Below are 15,655 nucleotides of genomic sequence, written 5' to 3'. Positions count from 1 at the left end.
GGAAATTGGTTTCTGGATTGCAGCCGTGGGTGTTACCGACATGACATGTGGTGTGTACACCAGGTGCGGTGGCATCTCATATTGGTTTTTGTAGTGGTTACCGTACCATGAGTGACCACTGCCGACTCCGCCAACCGCTGAATCAACCCCTGTATGCTCGGCACTCCCTGCAGTCCCAGCGACTCCCACACCTGTCCCAGGTCGTCATTCGCTGATGGCACACCTGCGGAAGCAACAGTCGGGTTAGTTAGAGGGGCTTCCTCGCGCCTGAGAAGAACCCCACCCAGAGCGGACGGAAGACCCCGAGTACAACTGGACGTCCGGGTAGCGGGGCACCCTCCTCCACACTCGACGGATCGGAGAGAGGAGAAGGACTCCGCTACCCCCCCCGCCCCCCGCAGGGGAAGGCGCGAAACGGGGTGGGGGGCTGGACCGGGGGCAGGAAAGAGGACGAATTGTCCGTTACCAAAGGAGTCACTGGACTTTCCGATGACTTCTTGTGCCCTCGTACAGCACCCACTGCGCCTCGGACCAATGCATACACGTTACACAGGCTCGTTGCGGGAGCACTCTCGCCCCCGACAACGAGTACAAACCTCGTGAGGATCTACATCTACATCCAAGGTCGTCTCCCACGGATGTAGCACCTGCGGTAACATAGATAGATTAGTAAGAGGGGTTCCCTCACGCACGGGGGGAAGACATGCCCCACCCCGAACGCAAGGAAGACCCCAAATACAAAATACAATGAAGAAGCTGAGCGGGGGGCAGGAAGGAAGACGAAGAATCGGATACCACGGAGTCGCGGGAGAGCTTTCCGACGACTTCCCGGCAGACCTTCGCTTCCCCCACCCCCGCACAGCATGAAAAGTAATATGAAAATGAAACAGAATACTGCCCTTGCGATTCACTTCATAGAACTTAAAGGAGAAAAGATCAATTCCCGGTAAGAACGGCAAACTTGATCAATAATATGATGCTATCATAAAAATATATATGAAAATGAAACAGAATACTGCACTTGCGATTTCATTTCACATAAAAAGAAATCGTAAGGATCAATTCCCGGGTAAGAACGAAAATTGATCCAAATTAAATTTCATGCAATAAATAATGAAAATGAAAAAGAATATGCAATTGCGAATCCACTTTCATTGCATTCTATTATACAAAATTAAAAGGCTCGTGCCGAGCACAATCACACTCTCGGTAACGAACGCACAGGGGCAAAAATATAATGAAAAGAAAAGTACTTACATTTTTCAATTACACACTTTCGCCCAAATACATGACTCGCGCGAGCGCGCCCGCCCTCGGCACCGAGACATAATTCAAGGTTCAATTCATGAAAAGAGAGGAAATCGCGCATCTACGGCGATAACTCCATGTTGGTTCATAATTAAGTATGAAAATGAAAACAGTGTACTTACAGTTTCATTTTCAAGTCAAACAAACCATTAGTAGAAAACACAATATAAACAAAGCATACGACGATGAAGCGGGCAGAGAGCGATGACGAACACGTCCTTCACACCCCGCGGCCGAAAGCAAAAGTGATTTGTTTACCTCCAGTCGCGCGGCGCGCGACGATCGGACAAGCAGTTAACTACCGCTCTCCCTTGTTCGAAGCTTACGACCGTTCCAGCTGCCGCTAGCTACTTCCTATTGTTAAAGGACCGAGGGTTTGTATTACGTATCGGAACAATTACCTTTTTGTCCAAGAACTCCTGAACTGTCTCCAGACAGCCTTGACCCTCTTCGGGGACAGAGAAAAGCCCGAAAAACTTGAGCATTCAGAATCATCCCCAAATAAAGGATGCTCTGAGATGGAACCAACTGGGACTTCTGTTTGTTGACCAGAATTCCTAACTTTCTGGCAAGATCCAGAGTTGTTTTCCAAGGTCCTTCATGCACCGACTCTCTGATTCCGACCGAGAAGCCAATCGTCCAGATAGAGGGAGATTCTTACTCCTAATATGTACAGCCAGCTTCCTATCGGGGATAGAACCCTGGTGAAAACTTGAGGAGCGGTCGCTAGTCCGAAGCAAAGCGCCCGAAACTGAAAACACCTTGCCTTCGAACATGAACCTCAGGTACTTCCGAGATTCGTGATGTATCGGAATGTGAAAATAAGCGTCTTGCATGTCCAGAGAGACCATCCAATCCCCCTGTCTGATGGACTCCAGAACCGACCGAGTGGTCTCCATATGAAATTTTGTTTTCTGGACATGCAAGTTCAGGGCGCTCACATCCAAAACCGGCCTCCAGCCCCCCTGATGACGGGTTGGGAACTACAAAAGGGCGATTGTAAAAGCCTGGAGGAAAATCCCTTCTATCTGTTCTATCGCTTCTTTGAGAAACAAGCGCTTCCACTTCTGCGGCTAGCGCCAGAAATTTGTCTGAGCCCGGAGAGTATGCCTGGAATGGAATTGGCACAGGTGAGAGCGAGGGAGGTGAAACGAGGAGGAATACGATAGCCGAACTTGAGTACTTGCACTACCCAGGCTTCTGCTCCTCTGTTTTCCCATTCCTCCCAAAACATAGCCAGCCTGGCTCCCACTGGTGCATGAAGAACCGAGCTTTCATTTGGAAGGTTTGTTAACCTTGGCCGAGGCCTTAGACTGAGGTCGCAAATTCGACTTCGGCCGAAAGAAGCGCTTGGGTTTTTCTCCCTCGAAAAGGCACTTGGCCAGAGGGAGAAACCGAAGGAACAGTCTCCACAGGAGCTTTAGGTCTCTTAGTAGACTGTGCCAGTAAATCCGAAGTAGATTTCTTATCTAGCGCAGACGAAATGACAACACTACATCGTCTGGAAAGAGGTTATCTTTCACAAACGGAGCAAACAAGAGAGCAGACTTCTGTTGGGAAGTAACCCTTTTAGAAGCAAAGGAGCACCCAAAGTTGCCTTTTCTTAAGGGTACCAAAGGCGATGAGCGAAGCTAACTCATCACATCCATCCCTAATGGATTTGTCCGCACAGGACAGAACACCAATCCAATCCTCCGCTAACTCCTGAGAAAGAGAAGGAACAGTCTTCGATCTTGGCCGCTAAAGCGCGCCAATAGTCCAATCAAGGAAGCTAAAGACTTCCAAAAAGTTTAAATTGATTCTTTACAAACGTGTCCAACTCAGGCGCTGTAAAGAAAACTTTCGCTGGCAGCGAAAGCAGATCTTCTAGAGGAGTCGATTAAACTGGAGAAGTCTCCCTGGGAGGAGGCAGAAACTCTCAGAGAAGGAGCTTCCCCAGTTACATAAAACCTATACCTCTTACGAAGCAACTTAGAGGGAGGGTAAGCAAAAAGAGCCTTCCTAAGTCTCTTTTCATAGACATCCATTTTTCAGTCTCTTTCAACGAATGTTCTAACCGCTTTAGATAGAACAAGTTTTGGGAGGGAGAGGGTCTGAAGTTTTCCTCCTCATCAAAAAAGTCAAAGTTGGGGAGCGCGGAGCCGCTTTCTCAAATAATCTGGATAGATACCAGAAGAAATCTAAGGAGACGTGAATAACACAGAGGTGATGAGAATCCTCCTCCTCTACTTCTTCTTCATTCTCCGATACCGCCGAAGAAGTAGACGGAACTACAACCGGATCTGAAGGTTTCGAACCACCCTTGGACTCATTCATTCAGTTGGTTAACATCTCTAACTGCTTGCGCAAAGGCGCCAGAGACGAATCAAAAACAGTTAACGTAGGCTTGGAAGAGCCTAAATGTTCAGCAGAGGCGGAAAACTACTTGGCGCCTCGCTCTGAGACCGCCGAAATTTGAGGCGAAACAGGCGCATCAGGCATAACAGACTAAAAAGCGCCTAAAGAACACCCTTAGAACTGCTAGCTACAGCGCTAAAACCACAATCTCTACTAGTAGATGGAGCCGAAAAAGGCACAGATTGAGGCGACGAACGAGCCGCGGCGCACCCTACTCTCAGGCTCCTTATACCGCTTGACTGGAGGAGGCGAAGAATCGGACGCCTGAACGCCTCTTTAAGGGACGCGAAATGGGCGAATCTCGCCAAGAAGCGCCGCGCGACCGGAGACGAATCGCTTTGAATCATTCGAAGGCGTCTGAACCGCAACACCAATTTCCAACGCGTTTAACCGAGCCCTGTTGAGGCGCAACAGGCTCAACAAGAGAGGCGCCTATCTGTGGCAAATCCCGATCGACTCCCTTGGACTTCCGGTATGTCTTCTCCCCGGTGCGGGGAGCTGGACAGTGACCTTTGTCTAGGAGAACGTGTCAGGACAGACAGACGCACCCTCAACTACACTCTTACCTGAAGCCGCTTTCTCCAAAAACGTCTTAACTGAATTACCAAGTTGCAAAACCGTATTCGCTAGTACCGAAAATTTTCTGATCTAACCTCGATTCCAGACTGGCAATGGTGTCGGAAAGAAAATACACGGGAAGCCGGAGAAGTGGGATTAGTAGGAGGAATAGGAGGTGTTAGGTTAAAGGGTAGGACATAACAATTTTGACGGAGGAAACAGAAGGAACAGAAGCATCGCAAGACGAAGCAGAGCTAAGTCTACTTTCCCTAAGCGCTGCTTTCTAATTCTGTCTTTAGCTAATTTCTCCGAGTATGAACTAAAAAACTTCCATTGAGAATCAGTCCAATCACTACACTCGTTACATGTTCGATCTGCTGAACAAACCTGTCCCCTACACTTAACAACCATTTAGTGTGAGAATCATACTCTAACTTGGATATTCTAGTTTTACATCCTGAGATGCAAAAAAAAAACAAAACCTAACTCCCGACGGACTAGAATCCGACATGGCAACGCCTAAATAAAAAGCAAAATAACAACAACGCCAAAAAAAGAGTACTTCACAATTCCGAAGATCAATTCCACAAGGACAACAAAAAAAGCGAAAGCAAAGTCATCCAACCGCACCGACCACCGATGTTCACGGACGCCGGCAGGAAAAGAATTGGATTCACCTGGGCAGTTGGTACCTGGTTTCTCAGCCCGCGAGTGGAGGGAGATGACGTCATCACCACCAGTGTTGGCGACGCCGACGCGTCTAAATTTGAATTTAGTATCCTGCCGCTCGTGGAAATCACGGCTCTATAATTGTTCGGTAAGACACTACAATAAAAATAATATTTAAAGGTAATTAAATTAACTTTATTAGGCCTAATATTAATTTCAGTTGTCATTGTAATTTGATAATACGACTGATAATAATTTGTAACTGTAATTGACATAAGCGCAATGTATTACTGACGGCAATAGTCGGGGTTAAACGTATGAAGACGTATTACATTACGAATTCCTTATTAATCGGACATCTGATTATATGCCCCAAGATAGATACCTCATTGACTATGTTAAATGTCAACATAGTTGAACACACGTCTCCTTCAAGACGTTTGTACAACTTGGCATAAGTGAGTGTGTTGTTACGTTAGTCATTTTAGTCAATCAGGAGAGAATGAGATGGATACGGCGACGCAAACCCGTATTCGTCATCCGCTGATTCCAGCGTGAATGACTGCCGAGTTAAGTGTTTATACTACGCTAATATGATGATGACATATAATACAATTATAATGCTTTAGTCGGACAGAATCCGATCTTCATTCAGTTCGATTACATTCATATTAATTATCCTCAGATCGGATTCTCGTTCGTTTTCAATTACACCTGTACTGAATTATCTGAAGTCAGAATGCCTTGAGCCTACAGCGTTTAGCCAATATAAAAATTACTACCGATATGTTGTACAGCGAATACTTTAGGCTAGGCTAGGCTACTGAATATGCATACGATATATCATCGTGAACACTAGGCTAACCGTAGTTAATTTTATTCGATTTCTCTCCATACTGAATATCGTAAGTCAATATGCATTGAACGGAGAATTAGTTGATATTAACAAAATTATCGTATCGTATAAGTAGAGGAAAGTAACCTTAAAGATGAAGAGCATATCTGAAAGACCAACCATGGCCTCCTAAAAGCTTCTGATGCAAGGAACTCGAAGCAGGAAAAAGCCTAAAGATGCTCTAAGGACACTGTGCCCCTATAAACTACTACTTTTAATAGAGAACCGACCCAAAGAAGCCTGCACTTCTCTTCCTAAACTAAACACTATGTAGCCTATTATCCCTACTTGTCTATATCTGACCTAAGTTTTTATCATCCTGAGAACTTACACACCGAGGGAAGGGGAATCTGCTGCCAACACTGCACCTGCTCCGCGCCAGGGGGACGGCGGATCCTGCCCTGTGGGCTTGCGGATCCCCATAACCCCCAGCACCAGTTAGGGCTGGTTCTGGAACAGGCAGGGGAGCTGGAAAAGAACGATTAGTAATTTCTGTATCCCTATTGCTCGATCTATCCTCACTTAATCTTGGCATAAAATCAGTAACAGAGATGTCATACTCGATGTCAGCCTACTCTCGAGTCTCTTAAAGAGCACTGTCTCTAAGTCTTTATCTTGATCTACGTTAGTCTCTTCCTGCCTACACTTACTTCTTAATACGAGACCTTTCCTATGTTTGAGATACCCTAACATCTGGTCCAAAGACCACTCCTGACATTCCAAACATAATGGTCTTTAACATTATATTGAACAGGCCTTACAATTTACGCATAAGGAATGACTATCGTGTCATAGGGTACTCATCCTTTCTCTTGCATTGTTGGCAAAAGACGATACGTTGTTGAACTTCCGCTCGTCGTTTTCTGTGATGTCGTGGCCGAGAATGCAGTAGTCGTTGTCGAAGCTTGTGTTGTTTTTTTCCTTTGCAGAATCAATGTCTGATGACAAGGTATTAACAGCAATATGAAATTTTCATTATTAAAATGAAGTTTTATTGTATACTTACCGAACAATTATAGAGCCGTGATTTCCACGAGCGGCAGGATACTAAATTCAAATTTAGCGCGTCGGCGTCGCCAACACTGGTGGTGATGACGTCATCTCCCTCCACTCGCGGGAGAACCAGGTACAACTGCCCAGGTGAATCCAATTCTTTCTGCCCGTCCGTCCACCTAAGGGGAGGAGGGTGGGTATAATCATAATTGTTCGGTAAGTATACAATAAAACTTCATTTTAATAATGAAAATTTCATTTTTATTGTAGTGTCTTACCGAACAATTATAGAGCTGATTACACATTTATGGGAAGGTGGGATTCAGTGGGACCACTATATTTTTAAATGGTTTACATTTATTGCAATACCAGTAAACACTCAAGGTGTCTGTTGTACCTTACCTTGTAAGAGAGCTACAGCAGACTGTTACTGCCTCTGGTCGGTGCTCTTCTTACTATTGTAGAGGAATTGGAATTGCCCAAAGTTAGCCTCTACAGGAGTGGAATCCTTCCGTAGTTCAAGCGAGTCAAGGCTGACTGACGGAGGATAGTAACAACAAAGATTGCCTTGCCCTGGGCTAAGACCAGAAATTCAATCATACAAAACATTTGTCACCAACACCAGATTTAAAAACATATATACCCAACCATTGTAAAATCTGACCTAACAGACTGGTGAGTATCCCAGGTACTCAGTACCCCAAGCCCTTTCCACCCCCTTGAACTCGACAACCTATTCAAGGTGAAAAAGAAAAGTTAGCATAGAGGTGACGACCCCTGTGCCGTTTCTCCCAACACCATGCCAGAAACCGCCACCGGACCTAACGTTTTACAATTCTCGAAAACCGTTTCTATCTCTTTGAGATAATGACTCGCAAAAACCGAATTCGATCTCCAGAACGTGCTCTGAAGAATCGAAGCTAAAGATAAAATTCTTTCTGAATGCTAAAGAAGTTGCCACTGCTCTAACCTCGTGAGCTTTAACTCTCAGAACGGAAAGATTGTCGTTCTCGGACTGCGAGTGAGCTTCCCTGATAAGCTCTCTAATAAAAGAACGATATAGCATTCTTAGAAAGAGGACGAGAGGGATTTTGAACCGAGGTCCAGAGCTTAGAAGATTGTCCTCTGATACCCTTAGTGGCAAACAGATACTGCTTAATAGCCCTGACTGGCATAAGAGCCTTTCTTCCTCCTCATGTCCAACCAAATCAGATAAGTTCCTTACCACAAAAAACTCCTCGGCCAAGGATTAGAAGGATTCTCATTTTTGGCTAGAAAGGTCAAAGATACCGAAAATACAGCATTGCCTTGAGAGAAACCGACTCTTTTGTCTATAGCGTGCAATTCGCTGACACGCTTAGCAGAAGCTAGTGCAATAAGAAAAGAGTGCCTTCTTAGTTCAAGTTCCTGAGTGAAAAGCCGACTTCAAAGGCTCAAACGGTGGCCCCATGAGGAACTTAAGCACCACATCTAAGTTCCAAGCCACTGTATCTTGCGGGAGCTTAGTGGTTTCGAAAGACCTAATGAGGTCCGACAGATCTGAATTGGAGGAAATATCCAAACCTCGATGTCGAAAAACCGAAGAGAGCATGGCTCTATATCCTCTGATCGTCGAAGGAGCCAGTTTCTTAGAGTTCCTAAGAAATAGAAGAAAATCTGCTATTTCTGTTAAAGAGGTCTCAGAAGTAGAGACTTTAGCACTTCTACACCACTCTCTGAAGATTCTCCACTTCCCTTGATAGAGTTTGTTAGAAGACTCTCTCCTACAACGAGCGATAGCTTCTGCAGCTCTTCTTGAAAATCCTTTCGCTCTGACAAGATCCGGACAGTCTGAACCCTGTCAGAGCTAGAGCGGACAAGTTTTGGTGGAACCTCTTGAAGTGAGGTTGTTTGAGAAGCCACTTCTCTGGAGGAAGAAGTCTGGGGAAGTCTACTAACAACTGGAGAAGGTCCGGGAACCACTCTTTCCTGGGCCAAAAGGGAGCGATTAACGTTAGCGTTACATTGCTGTGCGACATGAACTTGTTCAGCACCTCTCTTATTAGACCGAACGGAGGGAATGCATAAGCTTCCAGACCCGACCAATCCAACAGCATTGCGTCCACCGACCAAGCTAGAGGATCTGGGACTGGAGAACAAAAGAGAGGAAGACGGTTGTTCCTCGATGTCGCGAACAGGTCTATTGACGGTCGTCCCCAAAGGCGCCAAGTTTCTGACAAATCTTGTTGTCCAAAGTCCACTCCAGAGGTAACACTTGCTGTTGACGACTTAACTCGTCCGCCAGGGACGTTCATCTTTCCCGGAACAAATCTCGGACTAGCTGAACCTTCGCTTTCGTTTGACCACAGGAGGAGATCCTTGGCTGACTTTCGTACAGAGAGAAAGACTGAGTCCCCCCCTGTTTCCGCACGTACGAGAGAGCCGTGTTGTCGGAATGCACTGCCACTACTCGGCCTTCTACTAAGCTCCGAAACTGTCTGGCCCTAAGAAAATTGCTAACAGTTCCTTTACATTTATGTGGAACTTCTTCTCCTTCTCCGACCAAGCTCCTGAAGTCCGTTGATTTCCCAGTAGGGCTCCCCAACCTGTGTCCGATGCGTCGGAAAAGAACTGTAGGTTCGGGAGGATGGGTCGTAAATCTAACCCTTCTTCCAACCTTGCTCGAGAGAGCCACCACCTTAGGTCCTCTTTTATTTGATCTGTGACAGGAAAGGTAATCGAGTCTGGTTGTGTCTTCCTGCACCAAGAGGCTCTCAGGAAAAACTGCAGAGGTCTCATGTGCAGTCTTCCCAACGTCACAAATTTCTCCACTGACGTCAATTTGCCCAGGAGCCTCATCCACTGATTGGCAGAACTTACCTTTTTGTCCAAGAACTCCTGAACTGTCTCCAGACAGCCTTGAACCCTCTTCGGGGACAGAAAAGCCCGAAAAACTTGAGCATTCAGAATCATCCCCAAATAAAGGATGCTCTGAGATGGAACCAACTGGGACTTCTGTTTGTTGACCAGAATTCCTAACTTTCTGGCAAGATCCAGAGTTGTTCCAAGGTCCTTCATGCACCGACTCTCTGATTCCGACCGGAGAAGCCAATCGTCCAGATAGAGGGAGATTCTTACTCCTAATAGTGTAGCCAGCTTCCTATCGGGGATAGAACCCTGGTGAAAACTTGAGGAGCGGTCGCTAGTCCGAAGCAAAGCGCCCGAAATTGAAACACCTTGCCTTCGAACATGAACCTCAGGTACTTCCGAGATTCGCGATGTATCGGAATGTGAAAATAAGCGTCTTGCATGTCCAGAGAGACCATCCAATCCCCCTGTCTGATGGACTCCAGAACCGACCGAGTGGTCTCCATATGAAATTTTGTTTTCTGGACATGCAAGTTCAGGGCGCTCACATCCAAAACCGGCCTCCAGCCCCCTGATGACTTGGGAACTACAAAAAGGCGATTGTAAAAGCCTGGAGGAAAATCCCCTTCTATCTGTTCTATCGCTTCTTTGAGAACAAGCGCTTCCACTTCTGCGGCTAGCGCCAGAAATTTGTCTGAGCCCGGAGAGTATGCCTGGAATGGAATTGGCACAGGTGAGAGCGAGGGAGGTGAAACGAGAGGAATACGATAGCCGAACTTGAGTACTTGCACTACCCAGGCTTCTGCTCCTCTGTTTTCCCATTCCTCCCAAAACAGAGCCAGCCTGGCTCCCACACTGGTGCATGAAGAACCGAGCTTTCATTTGGAAGGTTTGTTAACCTTGGCCGAGGCCTTAGACTGAGGTCGCAAATTCGATTTCGGCCGAAAGAAGCGCTTGGGTTTTCTCCCTCGAAAAGGCGCTTGGGCCAGAGGAGAAACCGAAGGAACAGTCTCCACAGGAGCTTTAGGTCTCTTAGTAGACTGTGCCAGTAAATCCGAAGTAGATTTCTTATCTAGCGCAGACGAAATTTGACAACACTACATCGTCTGGAAAGAGGTTATCTTTCACAAAAGGAGCAAACAAGAGAGCAGACTTCTGTTGGGACGTAACCCTTTTAGAAGCAAAGGGGAGCACCAAAGTTGCCTTTTCTTAAGGGTACCAAAGGCGATGAGCGAAGCTAACTCATCACATCCATCCCTAATGGATTTGTCCGCACAGGACAGAACACCAATCCAATCCTCCGCTAACTCCTGGGAAAGAGAAGGACAGTCTTCGATCTTGGCCGCTAAAGCGCCAATAGTCCAATCAAGGAAGCTAAAGACTTCCAAAAGTTTAAATTGATTCTTTACAACGTGGTCCAACTCAGGCGCTGTAAAGAAAACTTTCGCTGCGGCGAAAGCAGATCTTCTAGAGGAGTCGATTAAACTGGAGAAGTCTCCCTGGGAGGAGGCAGAAACTCCCAGAGAAGGAGCTTCCCCAGTTACATAAAACCTATACCTCTTACGAAGCAACTTAGAGGGAGGGTAAGCAAAAAGAGCCTTCCCCTAAGTCTCTTTTCATAGACATCCATTTCTCCGTCTCTTTCAACGAATGTCTAACCGCTTTAGATAGAACAAGTTTTGGGAGGAGAGGGTCTGAAGTTTTTCCTCCTCATCAAAAAAGTCGAAGTTGGGGAGCGCGGAGCCGCTTTCTCAAAATAATCTGGATAAGATACCAGAAGAAATCTAAGGAGACGTGAATAACACGAGAGGTGATGTGAATCCTCCTCCTCTACTTCTTCTTCATTCTCCGATACCGCCGAAGAAGTAGACGGAACTACAACCGGATCTGAAGGTTTCGAACCACCCTTGGACTCATTCATCCAGTTGGTTAACATCTCTAACTGCTTGCGCAAAGGCGCCAGAGACGAATCAAAAACAGTTAACGAAGGCTTGGAAGAGCCTAAATGTTCAGCAGGAGGCGGAAAAAACTATTGCGCCTCGCTCGGAGCCGCCGAAATTCGAGGCGAAACAGGCGCATCAGGCGTAACAGACGTAAAAAGCGCCTAACGACTTAGAACTGCTAGCTACAGCGCTAAAACCACAATCTCTACTAGTAGATGGAGCCGAAAAAGGCACAGATTGAGGCGACGAACGAGCCGCTAACGGCCGCGGCGCAACCCTACTCTCAGGCTCCTTATACCGCTTGACTGGAGGAGGCGAAGAATCGGCGCCTGAACGCCTCTTTAAGGGACGCGAAACGGGCGAATCTCGCCAAGAGCGCCGCGCGACCGGAGACGAATCGCTTGAATCATTCGAAAGGCGTCTGACCGCAACACCTTTCCAACGCTTAACCGAGCCCTGTTGAGGCGCAACAGGCTCAACAAGAGAGGCGCCTGTCTGTGGGCACAAATCCCGATCGACTCCCTTGGACTTCCGGTATGTCTTCTCCCCGGTGCGGGGGAGCTGGACAGTGACCTTTGTCTAGGAGACGTGTCAGGACAGACAGACGCACCCTCAACTACACTCTTACCTGAGGCCGCTTTCTCCAAAAACGTCTTAACTGAATTACCAAGTTGCAAAACCGTATTCGCTAGTACCGAAAATTTCTGATCTAACCTCGATTCCAGACTGGCAATGGTGTCGGAAGAAACTACACGGGAAGCCGGAGAAGTGGGATTAGTAGGAGGAATAGGAGGTGTAGTTAAAGGAGACATAACAATTTGAGGAGAAACAGAAGGAACAGATGCATCGCAAGACGAAGCAGAGCTAAGTCTACTTTCCCTAAGCGCTGCTTTCTAATTCTGTCTTTAGCTAATTTCTCCGAGTATGAACTAAAAAACTTCCATTGAGAATCAGTCCAATCACTACACTCGTTACATGTTCGATCTGCTGAACAAACCTGTCCCCTACACTTAACACATTTAGTGTGAGAATCATATTCTAACTTGGATAATCTAGTTTTACATCCTGAGATGCAAAACCTAACTCCCGACGGACTAGAATCCGACATGGCAACGCCTAAATAAAAAGCAAAATAACAACAAACGCCAAAAAGAGTACTTCACCAATTCCGAAGATCAATTCCACCAGAAAAAAAAAGCGAAGCAAAGTCATCCAACCGCACCGACCACCGATGTTCACCGGACGCCGGCAGGAAAAGAATTGGATTCACCTGGGCAGTTGTACCTGGTTCTCCCGCGAGTGGAGGGAGATGACGTCATCACCACCAGTGTTGGCGACGCCGACGCGCTAAATTTGAATTTAGTATCCTGCCGCTCGTGGAAATCACGGCTCTATAATTGTTCGGTAAGACACTACAATAAAACCAACCGTTAATCCAAAGGGATGCGTAATTCGTCACCAAAATCAATCAAATCAAAGGTGCAAATGAAGGCCAGGCAAGACCAAAAAGGAGTTCGCTGTGGATACATCTGTACTCCACCGCGAACGATAAGTGATTGACGTGAGAGGGCAGGTGTGACTAACATTCCAGCGGTGGGCTGGTAACTAGGTAACGAGGGTGTTTGCCAGGAGATTGGCAACACTGATCGTTTATTTTAACCAAAGATTTGGTAAATTTTTAATAAATGATGGTTCGGGCTGGTAAGTGACCAGGGCTTATTCAGGTGTTCAGGGGGTGTATTGCAATATTTTAACTTACAACTAAAAATGTTTCGAAGATTGACGCCATCTCGATGTTTGTGGAGTCGCTAAATCCGCACACCCCTTGTACCCATAGACGCTGGAGAACTTTCATCACAACAATCGTAAACACCGACTTCCAACCACTACTTATCCAAGGGAACTACGGCATTCTTTGCGCTCTTCAATTGTTTATCAGTGTTGTCAATTGGTATGTGTTTACCCTCCAAACTGGGTATAAGACTTACTCAAAACCGAGGAAATAAGTGAAATTAGCGTATCTATTTGTAGTATACTATATACATACTACAGCAATTTTATCATTACTACATTACTATGATAACTAGAATTCATGGTAACAGTTTGTAAATGCATCAGCGTATGTGTGAAGCTCCACTAGATTGGCAACGACAAGTCAATTTGCAGTCGCGTCATCTGCTCGTATGTACTTCAGAAATATCTGTAATTTTTCAGGGTTAACCTGGTTGCAAAAAAGGGATAATGGACATGAATTAAATAAACATTTTGAAGCAACAAAGTAAAGTTAAACTAAATAATGAGTAAAGTAAACAATTAAGGGAATAAAACTTTGCACCTCATAAACCATGTACTCGTGTGCTGCCCGTAACTGTGTTTGTGTAGTGAGCGCTTAGGAACCAGGAACAGCACCGTGGTTCAAGTCCAATGTGGAGTGAATCAAGACCAAAATGTGTATAATTACAATCAAATAAGCACTGTGGAGTTTCAGTTAGGATGGCAGTGAGGATAAAACCACCGATTACTACAAGGTAAAAATTAATTTCAGTTCAAACCATGACCCCAGGAATAAAAAGTTTCATACTTTCACTAATACTATAGGCAAAAAAAATTTTTTTGTTGTTGTGCTGATTACAACTGCAATCTTGAGGAACATCAATAAACGTTACATATATATGCTAACATTGTTCAAATGAGTGCTGGGAAAGATGGTGGATTGTCTGTGGTTACGAACGGAAAGTCAAGCGGCTGCCGCCATATTGGATTTCAAAACTGCCTTGAAAACATATTTTACGAAGAGCGTCACATGCTTATTTTAGTTCGTATGGGACTTTCATATATCACATTATGTTGACGAAACTAAAATCTTTTGAATGGTATGATTAAAGATGTAATTATATTCTTGTTTCACCAATTAAATATCGAGTGAATAAGGCCGAGCCACGCCATGACGATGGATCGACTGCGGTTGTTTACCTGTGTGATTATGGTTGACTGTTAGAGTTTAGCTATTAAAGTGCCATAGATTCATGTAAACGAGGATATTTCATGAAGAAGATACCTGCCATAAGTCTGACAACTATTACTAGGTACAACTGGTGCTTCGTAACCTCGTTCCCGCCAGTCGCCAACCGCATTTGTTTGTTTATGATACATTTAGGTAGCCTACCTACCGTATTTTGTATTTTTACTTTCATGGCTTGTAAAAACACACATATAAAACTACATTATCGCCTATTATTTCTCCTGTATTACATTATATCAGGTATCTTGCTACAAAATATGTAAACAATTCATGTCAACTACCTACTTTATCTAGCTACCTGGTATACCTAGGCCTAGCTGGTACTAAAGCTAGGCTAGAATTAAGCTTCAATAACATTTTCCTCACCTTTGCAGTGCAGTTACCCACTAAAAAAACACCATCACAACATCCACTAGACAAACGATAATCAATTCTGCATTTCAATAATCAAATAGCTAATGTTTTTAATAACGTATTGTAGCCACGAAAGGTAGATGTCACGTACACATGATAAAGTTGTCACTGACACAATCAATCACATAGGGCTAACCCCAGTTGGTTGGGTCATACATCTTTCAAAATACAAGGCTCGGTCTCGGTATAAGGTTTTAAGTTTACCAAAGTAATGATATTATTTCTGCTTCTCATAAATTTATATGTAGACATTTGAAGTTAAAAACAGTTGTACGATAACGGCCAATTTCTCAGTAGGATACATAGCATTTTTATAGTTTAAGGATTTTCGAAAATGTTCAGTTCAATTGCGTTTAGTTGTTCGGTATAATGATTATTTTTGTAACGGCTTCTCAGTTATTTAGTTCTGAGTGATAAGCTGTTTATTTATTCTTCTGCTATCGATATTCTGCATAACTCTCTCTCTTTCTTTCCATGTATGTTGTTATCATTATCAAACTTAGTATTAGCAGCAGTTTGCAAATGCTAAACATCAATAACAGAGAAGCAAGGTCTAAATTATTGGAAAGATGTAAAAACGAAACTCCCCTCCAATAATGACAGGGTTTA

General features: G+C 44.9%; 1 protein-coding gene across 1 annotated transcript in view; it reads right to left on the bottom strand.

The window, feature by feature from the left end:
• LOC135210707 (prostaglandin G/H synthase 1-like) overlaps positions 1–15,151 on the bottom strand; it is a 300,730-nt gene extending 285,579 nt beyond the window's left edge. Inside the window, exon 1 of the mRNA XM_064243475.1 lies at positions 14,999–15,151. The gene's annotated coding sequence lies outside the window, so the exon portion shown is untranslated. The remainder of the gene's footprint in view (positions 1–14,998) is intronic.
• Positions 15,152–15,655: the final 504 nt, after the last annotated feature.

Source organism: Macrobrachium nipponense, chromosome 4 (genome assembly GCF_015104395.2).
Source record: "Macrobrachium nipponense isolate FS-2020 chromosome 4, ASM1510439v2, whole genome shotgun sequence".
Classification (NCBI taxonomy): Eukaryota; Metazoa; Arthropoda; class Malacostraca; order Decapoda; family Palaemonidae; genus Macrobrachium; species Macrobrachium nipponense.
Note: the sequence above shows the minus strand (reverse complement) of the source record. Positions and strands in the feature narration are given on the sequence as shown.